Source organism: Saccopteryx leptura, chromosome 4 (assembly GCF_036850995.1).
Source record: "Saccopteryx leptura isolate mSacLep1 chromosome 4, mSacLep1_pri_phased_curated, whole genome shotgun sequence".
Taxonomy (NCBI): domain Eukaryota; kingdom Metazoa; phylum Chordata; class Mammalia; order Chiroptera; family Emballonuridae; genus Saccopteryx; species Saccopteryx leptura.
In genome coordinates, this window is record NC_089506.1 from 60,321,584 (window position 1) to 60,333,428 (window position 11,845).

The 11,845-nt window shown below is 34.9% G+C and overlaps 1 non-coding gene across 1 annotated transcript; it reads left to right on the forward strand.

Moving 5' to 3' along the window:
- The first annotated feature begins 1,602 nt into the window (after positions 1 to 1,602).
- TRNAD-GUC (transfer RNA aspartic acid (anticodon GUC)) lies at positions 1,603 to 1,678 on the forward strand. Its single transcript has one exon. It is a non-coding gene; the product is annotated as a tRNA-Asp (tRNA).
- Positions 1,679 to 11,845: the final 10,167 nt, after the last annotated feature.

The window sequence follows — 11,845 nt, forward strand, 5'->3', positions numbered from 1 at the left end:
GTGACAATTGTGGCCAAAGAGAATTTATTAGCTATCATTGTTATAAAACTGCCTAATTTAAAATGTTTCTACAATATATTCTTTCACATTACTATTATACATTTTCAAATTACTAAATAATGTGATCTTTTCTATATAAATGAGAAAAAATTTGACACAATTCCATATTCTTTTTTGTTAAGAGCTCTCAAAATATTTGTGTACAGAAGAAAACCTCAACAAAATACAGTCCATAACAAATCCACAATTAACATCATACAATAGTGGGAAGTTGAAAATATATCTTCTAAAATCAGAAACCAGAAAAGGGTGCACACTCATACCACTTCTATACAACAGTGAAATTCCTATCCAGAGTAATTAAGTAAAAAAAAAAAAAAATGAAGCATTTAAGTTAAAAAGGAAGAAGTAAAATACATTCCATTTATAGATGACATGATCTTCCCTAAAGAATCCACCAAAAAATGATAAAAATAATAAACAAATTAGTAAAGGTTTAAGATAAAAAATCAACATACAAAAATCAATTGCAGCCTGACCAGGCAGTGGTGAAGTTGATAGGGCATCAGACTAGGATGCAGAGGACCCAAGTTCGAAACCCTAGGGTCACTGGATTGATCACGGGCTCATCCGGATTGACTGAAGGTTCACCTACTTGAGTGCAAGATCACTGGCTTAAGCATAGGATCATAGACATGACCCCATGGTTGCTGACTTAGCCCTAAGGTCGCTGGCTTGAGTTCAAAGTCACTAGCTTGAGAAAATGGTCACTCACTTTGCTGTAGCCCCTCCTGGTCAAGGCACGTATGAGAAAGAAGTCAATGAACAACTAAGGTGCTGCAACAAAAAATTGATGCTTCTTATCTCTCCCTCTTCCTGTATGTCTGTCCGTCTCTCTGTCTCTCTCTCTCTGTCACACACACACACACACACACACAAAAAAAAAAATCAGTTACATTTCTATACACTAGCAACAAACTATTCAAAAAAAATCTCATTTACAATAGTACCAAAAACAATAAACTACTTACGAATAAATTTAAGCCAGTAAGTGAAACACTGGGTTATAAAACATTGATGAAAAATACTAAATAACATACAAACAAATAGAAAGATATACCAGGTTTGTGGATTTGAATTATTATTATTATTATTATTATTAAAATGATCAAAGGATCAAGGATCTACAGATTCAATAAAAACCTATTTGAAATAGTGATGGCATTTTCCCACAGAAATAGAAAAAAAATCTTAAAATTCTTATGAAACCACAAAACATCTTGAATAGCCAAAGCAACTTTGTGGGGAAAGAAAAAAAGCTTAAGGTATCACACATACCTTTTGTTTTCAAATTATACTACAAAGCTAAGGTAATTAAAACAATATGGTACTGGTGTCAAAACAGACACAAAGAACAGTGAAATAGAATAGAAAGTCCAGAAATAAGCCCATACATATATGATCAACTAATATTTGACCAAAGGAGCCAATTATACAGACTGGGGAAAAAATAGTCACTTCAATACACGGGGTTAGGAAAACTGAACAACAACCATAAAATTAGACCTTATTTTTCATCACATAAAAATGAACTAGAAGTGGGCCCTGGCCGGTTGGCTCAGTGGTAGAGTGTCGGCCTGTCATGCAGGAGTCCTGGGTTCGATTCCTGGCCAGGGCACACAGGAGAAGTGCCCATCTGCTTCTCCACCCCTCCCCCTCTCCTTCCTCTCTGTCTCTCTCTTCCCCTCCTGCAGCCAAGGCTCCATTGGAGCAAAGTTGTCCCGGGCGCTGGGGATGGCTCTATGGCCTCTGCCTCAGGCACTAGAATGGCTCTGGTTGCAACAGAGCAATGCCCCAGATAGTCAGAGCATCGCCCCCTGGTGGGCATGCCGGGTGGATCCCAGTCGGCGCATTAGGGAGTCTGACTGCCTCCCTGTTTCCAACTTCAGAAAAAAAAAAAATGAACTAGAAGTGGATTAAACAGTTAAACATAAAAACTAAAATATTAAAATTTTAGGAAAAAAAAGGGAAAAACAATTCTTTACATTGGTCTTAGCAATACTTTCTCTGTTTTCTTTTTTGGGGGGAGGGGGTTTGAATATGACATCAAAAGCACAAGAAACAAGAGCAATAGTAAGTGAGACTACATCAAACTAATTCACTTCTGCACATCAATAGAACAATCTACAGCAAAAAGGGGAAACCTATGGAATGGAAGAAAAATAAATGCAGGTCACGTTAGATAAAAGGTTAATCGCCAAATATATATATATTATTAGCATTAGATATGGCTGAATATAAATATAAATTTAATTATAGAATAGTTTGTTTTGAATACTTTTACTGTAGTATAAGGTGCAAATAAAGATATTTAAAATTCATTAAAAATCTTAAGGGACATTTTATGTTATATCAAATTTCAATATTATGAGAAATACTTATAAGGGTATATGCCTATTAAAGTAAAAAATTAGCAAGTGTAATTAAATGTATTATAGAAATCAATATTTACAATCTAAAGCTCTAGAATATGAATTTCTTTTTTTTTGTGACAGAGACAGAGAGAGAGACAGAGAAAGGGACAGATAGGGACAGACAGACAGGAAGGGAAAGATGAGATGCATCAATTCTCATCTGTTGAAACTCTTTGTTGCAGCTCCTTAGTTGTTCATTAATTGCTTTCTCATATGTGCCTTGACTGGGGGGCTACAGCAGAACGAGTGACCCCTTGTTCAAGCCAGTGATCATTGGGCTCAAGCCAGTGACCATCAGGTCCTGTCTATGATTTCACACTCAAGCCAGCAACCCTGTGCTCAAGTTGGTGAGCCCATGCTCAAGCTGGCGACCTCAGGGTTTTCAACATGGGTCTTCTGCATTCCAGTCAAATACTCTATCTACTATACCACTGATGATCAGGCTAGAATATAAATTTCTATGAAGACGTTTTAAAAATAACTGAAAGATTCTCTGGCCAGTTGGCTCAGTGGTAGAGTATCAGCCTGCAGTATGAATGTCCTGGCTCTATTTGCGGTAGAGCACACAGGAGAAGTGATCATCTTTTCTCCATCATTTCTTCTTTTCTCCTTCTCCCTTTTCTCTTCTCTTTCTCTTTCTCTTTTGTAGCCATGGCTCTATTGGTTGCAGTGAGTTGGCCCTGGGCACTGAGAATGGCTCTATAGAGCCTCTGCCTCAGTGTTAAAATAGCTCAGTTGCTGAGCAATGGCCCATGATGGACAGAGAATCTCTAGAAGTAGGCTAGTGGAGTAGATCCCCATGGGGGTTCATGAGGGAGTCTGTCTCTGTCTGCCCTCCTCTCACTTAAATAAATAAATAAATATCTGAATGACTCTGTAACAAAATAAACTTATTAAAAATAAATAAAATGGACCCTGGCCGGTTGGCTCAGTGGTAGAGCGTTGGCCTGGCGTGCGGAAGTCCCGGGTTCGATTCCCGGCCAGGGCACACAGGAGAAGCGCCCATCTGCTTCTCCACCCCTCCCCCTCTCCTGCCTCTCTGTCTCTTTCTTCCCCTCCCACAGCGGAGGCTCCATTGGAGCAAAAGATGGCCCGGGTGCTGGGGATGGCTCCCTGGCCTCTGCCCCAGGTGGTAGAGTGGCTCTGGTCGCGACAGAGCGACGGCCTGGATGGGCAGAGCATTGCCCTCTGGTGGGCGTGCCGGGTGGATCCCAGTAGGGCGCATGCGGGTGTCTGTCTGCCTCCCTGTTTCCAGCTTCAGAAAAATAAAATAAATAAATAAATAAATATTAAATAAATAAATAAATAAAATGTAAAAAACAAAATAATAACAAAAGTTTCTCCATATTTCTATTAATAATCAAACTTCCATTTTTCTTAAACAATCTATGCAGAAAAAGTTTGCAATCAAGGTAGACAGAGCAATAAGAATAAACATCTCCTGTACTCTTCTCAAAATTTATTCAATTAAATGAGTTCCGATTTAATAACATAAATACTAATAAGAAACAAAACAAAAATCAATGACTCATCTTCACAAATGTTAGAGAAATATATACCCAAAGATTTAATTGTCACAAGCATTTTGTTCACAATAGAATCAATATAGTCTTCACTGGTTGACCTCATATAAATAAATAGAGCAAGAACAATGTAGGATGAAATAAAAAGCATGTAACTTTGAGAAGATAGTTGCAAACTTAATACAGTAAGGGAAATCAATAATTGATTTAATTAATTGTATTTTTCAGAATCCTTGAAATTTTCAAATTGAACTTACTTCAGCAAATTCTAAATTATTTAAAATAACAGAAATTCCTGCTATTGGAATACTAAAAAGTTATAAGTTAACACTTTCAAACTGAAGATAGGCAGTTGAGTTTTTACCAATTATAAATATTTTGAGGACAAATTAAGTCATCTGTACAAATCATTGTCAATGATGATAATAAAATTAAAAATTATAAAGTTCGTGAGATTTTAAGCCACAAATAAAACAGCAAGATAATCTTTGCAATTAAAAAGTGTTACAAGGTATGAAAATTTTAAACAAACACACATACACATAAACACAGAAATAATTAGTGAGTCATCAGGTCTCAATATGATTCAAACAGCCCTAGAGCTCTTCGAAAAACTTTCAGGAGTTCATAAGGTTAAGATCATTTTCACACTACAGTCAAACAGTATTTGTCTCTTTCACTCTGTTTACTCTTACAAAATTGTGAAATTTAGAGTGGATAAAACTGTTTGCATCTTGATATTAATATAGGCATTCTTTTCAAACCAAATTAATAGTTTATATTCTGCACTACCACAAACTTGCTGGTTTTCGCACAGAATACCAGTTTTACTTAAAAGAATGAGTAACAAACTATAGCTATAAGATTTAGGTGTTGGGCAGTTTCTTGAAAATGAACAAAGTAAAACATCCACTTTAAGAAAACTGACAGTTTTGTTACCAATTATAAAATTTTATCTTTGAGAAAGAAAGTAATTTTATATAGCTTGTATCTCTCACTATAACTTTGACAAACTTGTAATATTTATGAATCTTCTGATGAGATTGGCAATCGTTTTATATTAAATAATGAAATATGTCAACTTTTGTATCTCTATAAGTAAAATTCTCACATAACAATTTTATTCCAAATGACCAATGCATGAAGATCCAGAAGCATGTTGGGGAAATGATCTTTTCAAAGTTCAAATTAGGTCAACTAATTTTAATGTGTAAAAATAAAAATGGAGTTTGTTATATTCTCTAATTTCACATCATAGGTAAACTTTGAAAAACTGTTACATTTTGGTGTAAGCAACGAAGAATAATATTCCTAATTCCCTGAAAATGTTTTAATATTTCTCTCTTTTAAATCTAGCTACCTTCCATTTGTCAGACATTTAAAAATTTTTCAAAAATGCAGAGCAACATCATTCTTGTCTCCAAGTTTTGGGGGGGTTTAGAAAATGTAGTTTGGCCATGGCTGGTTGCTCAGTGGATAGAGCAGAGTTTCAGCCTGCATATGAAAGTCCAGGGATTGATCCCCAGTCGGGGCACACATGAGAAGTGACTATCTGCTTCTCTTCACCTTCTCTTTCTCTTCCCCTCTTGCGGCTAATGTCTCGATTCATTCAAACGTTGGTCCTCTGCACTGATGATGGCTCAGTAGGTCCGAGCTTCAGACTCAGGCACTAAAGATAGCTGGTTTGATTTGAGCTTCTCTGCAGATGGAGGTTGCCTGATGGATGCTGGTCAGGGTACATGGAGGAGTCTGTCTCTGTATCTTCCTGTCACTTAAGAAAAAAGACAATATAATTTTAACATAATTATTATTCTTAAACATATGTTTTTATGTTGATATCTAAATTTCATTTTTGTTATTTTTAAGTGAACAATATTAAAAATTAATTATATTTTAATATAAAAATATAAATAAAAATAAGCCATCAAAAGAAAACTCATCATTTTCTAAAGTTCTAAGAAAAACCATTTATGAAACCAAATATTTGAGAATTGATATATATACATATATATGCATATTTAAGGAGATTGTTGATAAATAGATTAATAGATACCTTAAATATTTAAGGTAGTTTTTTATTTTGGGGTTTATGATGCAGTTTTTAAGCAATATATTCTCTAGGAAGAAGACTTTTAAAACTGAAAATTTTGGGCTAGTAATCTTGCTGTTTTAGATAAAAGAATAATAGTAATTCATCATCAGAAAAATGCTATTGTTTTAGTCTTAGCCCATGACAAGCCATTGTAAAATATTTTATTAATTTATCACTTGTTAATTCCCTTTAGAAAAATATGTATATCTATATTTAAGTATGTAGTTTCATAGACATAAATATTATAAATTTGGTAAATAATGTGCTTATGAATGGACATGAAAGTTTGTGTATATACAGACATGAACACATAATATTAAAATTTTAGTAATTTAAAATTTAAATAATAAATTATGTTAATATATAATATATTTTAATTTTATTCTTATAATGTTATTTTTGAAAATAAATAGATAAATATTAATTATATATATTTTTAAATGAATATTTTTTTTCCATTTTAAGTAATAAGAATATCAGATTCTTATTGAGCTTTTGAAACATTTATCAGTTCCTCATAGAGAACACAGATTTCTTCCCTCAGAGTCTCTCCTCCTCTCCCCCAACGTGTATTGTCATTCAGTAGAAACCAGGGCTTGTTCCCCGCCTCCCTATGCAGTGGGTCCAAGCATTACTTTTATCTCTTTAACACTTTTTGGACTGTTAAAACATGAGAGAGGCAGAATTTACCACATTTTATATTTTTAGCCATTTTCTTTTGACTTAGAAATATGTTTACACCTCTTACTGCAATTAATTGTTGAGTCATCCATTCCTCTTACCACCTCACCTTCTCAGATATCGTAATACAGTGGTCCCTCGTCTATCGCGGGGGTTAGGTTCCAGAACCCCCTACGATAGCCAAAAATCTGTGAAGTAGCAACCTTATATTTATTTTATTATTTATAAATATTTTAAGTCTTTATTTTGATTTAATATTCTTTTAATATGTTTTAATTAATATTTTTATATTTTTTCAATTTTTATATTTTTTCAATTTTTTCAATTTTTATGCTAGAAAATGTTTATTTTAGTGCAAAATAATTAAAATAAATATATTAAAATACCTATATACCATAATATCCCATGATATAGTGAAAAATTCGTGATACAAAACTAGATATATATGCAATTTAAAAATTCACAATATAGGCCTGACCTGTGGTGGCGCAGTGGATAAAGCGTCGACCTGGAAATGCTGAGGTCGCCGGTTCAAAACCCTGGGCTTGCCTGATCAAGGCACATATGGGAGTTGATGCTTCCAGCTCCTCCCCCCTTCTCTCTCTGTCTCTCCTCTCTCTCTCTCTCTGTCTCTCCCTTTCCTCTCTAAAAAAATGAATAAATAAAAAAAAATTAAAAAAAATTCACAATATAGTGAGATGGCAAAAAGTGAACTACTATATGTCAAGGAATGACTGTGTATTCATATTGCAAATCTTCTCAAAAAATTTTTCCCAGCACTTACTGAAATGAAATGTGAGAAATGCTGAAAATATTTGAGGCTATAGAGCATTGAAGGCCTTTTATAATCTGGTCTCATTATACCTTTCTAGTTTGATTTCTTACACTACTCATTCACTTTTTAAATATCTATTAAGCAATTTTGCATACCAGACATTGAGGTACCTGTGAAGGTTACAGTGGAACAAGAACAATGAAATCCTTGCCTTCATGAAGCTACTGTCTAATGGGAGAAATAAACATTAAAAATTAGATTACACAAACAATTTCAGTTGCGAAAGTGCTATAAGAACTATGACTTTATAAAAGCTATACTTGGTTTTTGCTCCAGTAACTGACCAACACAAAGTTACAAAAACCTTTGAAGTTTCCTTTAGTGGTAAGAGTGCTTCTGTAATGTTAATAAGGTTATTCATGGTGGGCCTTTGGATAGCTTCAGAATGAAGTTGGTCAAGCTCCAGGTAAGGGAGGGAAATTGGAAATTGAGTCCAATCATCTGGCTAAAGATTTAATCAACCATGCTGTGTAATGAAACCCCAGTAAGAACTCTGAGCACTGAAACAACAAGGCTCAGTGAGGCTTCCTGGTTTGTGAACACACTTTTATGCTTTAGGAGGTGAGGCGATGGCATTTCTAGAGTCCATGGGGAAAAGATATGGAAAGTCTATGTCTCCTCCTTCCATTCTGTCCCTGTCCTGGGCATCTTCTTTTTTTTTTTTTAATTTAATTTAATTTTATTTTATTTTACAGAGATAGAGTGAGTCAGAGAGAGGGATAGACAGGGACAGACAGACAGGAATAGAGAAAGATGAGAAGCATTAATCATTAGTTTTTCATTGCGCGTTGCAACACCTTAGTTGTTCATTGATTGCTTTCTCATATGTGCCTTGACCGTGGGCCTTCAGCAGACCGAGTAAACCCTTGCTGGAGCCAGTGACCTTGGGTTCAAGCTGTGGCTTTTTTTGCTCAAACCAGATGAGCCCACACTCAAGCTGGTGACCTCGGGGTCTCGAACCTGGGTCCTCTGCATCCCAGTCTGATGCTTTAATCTACTGTGCCAGCGCCTGGTCAGGCTGTCCTGGGCATCTTCTTATTTGGCTGGTGCTGATTTGTATCCTTTATAATAAAACTGTAATCATAAATATACAAGTATATATATGAAAACAAACAAAACTAATAAATATGGTACCCTGTTTTATTTTAAATAAATATATTCTTTTATTTTTCAATCACAGTTGATAATCAATATTATATTAATTTCAGGTCTATAACTCAGTGGAAATTATATAATTTACTAAATGATTACCCCAGTAAGCTATGACCCATCTGACACCATACATAATTATAAAAATATTACTTACTTTATTCCTTATGCTCTACTTTACATCTTCATGACTAATCTATAACTACCAATTTGTACTTCTCAATCCCTTTATATTTTTCATGTAGTCTCCCAACACCCCTCGTCTTTGAAAACCAGCAGTTCTCTTTTTGTGTCTATAAGTCTGCTTATTTTATTCTTCAGATTCTAAATATAAGTGAAATCATATTGTGTTTGTTTTTTTTATGACTGGCTTATTTGGTGAGATAATAACCTATAGGTTCATCCACGCTGTCACAAAAGGTAATATATTTCATTCTTTTTTATTGCCAAGTAATATTTCATTGTATATATATGTACCATGACTTTTATCTACTTATATATATAATAGGTCCTTGGGTTTCTTCCATAGTTTGAATGGTATAAATAATTCTCCAATGATTATATAGGTGCATTTACTTTTATGCTATTTTTCTTTTTGAAAGGGAGAAAGGGAGAGAGAGAGAGAGAAAGCCATCTACTCATTGTTCCACTTAGTAGTGCCACTGATTTGTTTCTTACATGTGTTCTAATTGTGGCTCAAACGGGTGACCTTAGATTCAAGCTGGCAACATAGGACTCCAGACAGCAATCTCAACATTCTAGGCTGGTGTTTTATCCACTGCAACATCAGCTAAGGCACATATGCACTTTTGATTTAGTGTTTTGGATTTCTTTGAATAAATTCCAAGAAGTAAATCACTGGGTTATAATTTTAACTTTTTGAGGATATAACATACTGTTTTCCATTCTGGCTGCACCACTGTGTCTTCTTACCAATAGTGAATGAACGTTTTCTTTTCTCTACATCCTCATCAATACTTGTGGTTCATTGACTTATTGAAAATATCCATTCTGACAAGTGTGAAATTATACTTCATTGTGGCTTTAATTTACATTTCTCTGATGATTAGTTATGTTGAGCACCTTTTCATATGTTTATTGGCCATCTTTATATGCTCTTTGGAGAAGTGTTTATTGAGATTTTAGGCCCTTTTTTAAAATTTGGATTCTCTGTGTTTTTAATATTGAGTTGTATAAGTGATATATAAGATGGATATTATCCCCTTATCAGATACCTCATTGGTAAATTTGTTGTACCATTCAGTAAGTTGTCCTTTTCTTTTTCTTTCTCTTCTTCTTCTTCTTCTTCTTCTTCTTCTTCTTTTTTTTTTTTTTTTAATAATTTTATTTTTTTAATGGGGTGACATCAATAAATCAGGATACATATATTCAAAGATAACAAGTCCAGGTTATCTTGTCGTTCAATTATGTTGCATACCCACCACCCAAAGTCAGATTGTCCTCTGTCACCTTCTATCTTGTTTTCTTTGTGCCCCTCCCCACCCCCTATCCCTCTCCCATTCTCCCCTCCCCCCATAACCACCACACTCTTATCAATGTCTCTTAGTTTCACTATTATGTCCCACCTACATATGGAATAATACAGTTCCTGTTTTTTTCTGATTTACTTATTTCGCTTCGTATCATGTTATCAAGATCCCACCATTTTGCTGTAAATGTTCCGATGTCATCATTTCTTATGGCTGAGTAGTATTCCATAATGTATATGTGCCACATCTTCTTTATCCAGTCATCTATTGATGGGCTTTTTGGTTGTTTCCATGTCCTGGCCACTGTGAACAATGCTGCAATAAACATGGGGCTGCATGTGTCTTTACGTATCAATGTTTCTGAGTTTTGGGGATATATACCCAGTAGAGGGATTGCTGGGTCATAAGGTAGTTCTATTTTCCGTTTTTTGAGGAACGACCATACTTTCTTCCATAATGGTTGTACTACTTTACATTCCCACCAACAGTGTATGAGGGTTCCTTTTTCTCCACAGCCTCTCCAACATTTGCTATTACCTGACTTGCTAATAACAGCTAATCGAACAGGTGTGAGGTGGTATCTCATTGCCGTTTTGATTTGCATTTCTCTAATAGCTAAAGAAGATGAGCATCTTTTCATATATCTGTTGGCCATTTGTATTTCTTCCTGGGAGAAGTGTCTATTCATATCCTCTTCCCATTTTTTTATTGGATTGTTTGTTTGTTTGTTGTTGAGTTTTATGAGTTCTTTGTATATTTTGGATATTAGGCCCTTATCTGAGCTGTTGTTTGAAAATATCATTTCCCATTTAGTTGGCTTTCTGTTTATTTTGTTATCAGTTTCTCTTGCTGAACAAAAACTTCTTAGTCTGATGTAGTCCCATTCATTAATTTTTGCCTTCACTTCTCTTGCCATTGGAGTCAAATTTATAAAATGCTCTTTAAAACCAAGGTCCCTGAGTTGAGTACCTATGTCTTCTTCTATGTACTTAATTGTTTCAGGTCTTATGTTTAGATCTTTGATCCATTTTGAGTTAATTTTTGTACAGGGGGAGAGACTGTAAAGAATGTAAAGGTCTTCTTCTTCTTCTTCTTCTTCTTCTTCTTCTTCTTCTTCTTCTTCTTCTTCTCCTTTATTGTGAGAGAAGCAGAGATAGTGAGAAAGACTCCTGCATGCACCAGACCAGGATCCACTCGGGAACCCTGTGTTAGGTCGATGCTGGAGTATTGAGCCATTTTTAGTGTCTGAGATTGATGCACCTCAGCACCTGGGGCTATGCTCAAACCAACTGAGCCATCAACTGTGAGAGGGAAAGAGGGAAGGGAATAGAAGCTGGAGAAGCTGATGGCTGCATCATCTGTGTGCCTTGACCAGGAGTTAAACCTACGATGTCCATATACTGAGCCAAAGTTCTATTCACTGAGCAACCTGTCAAAGCCATCTTTTCCTTTTTTTGATGCTTTTCTTTGCTATGCAAAAAAATTGGGGGTTGAAGAATTAAAAGAAAATAAAAAGAAGAAAGAAGAGGTGAAGAAAAAAGAGGAGGAGAAAAAAACAGAAGAACATAGTTAAAAGAATAAAGTGGCAATAAACATGTACT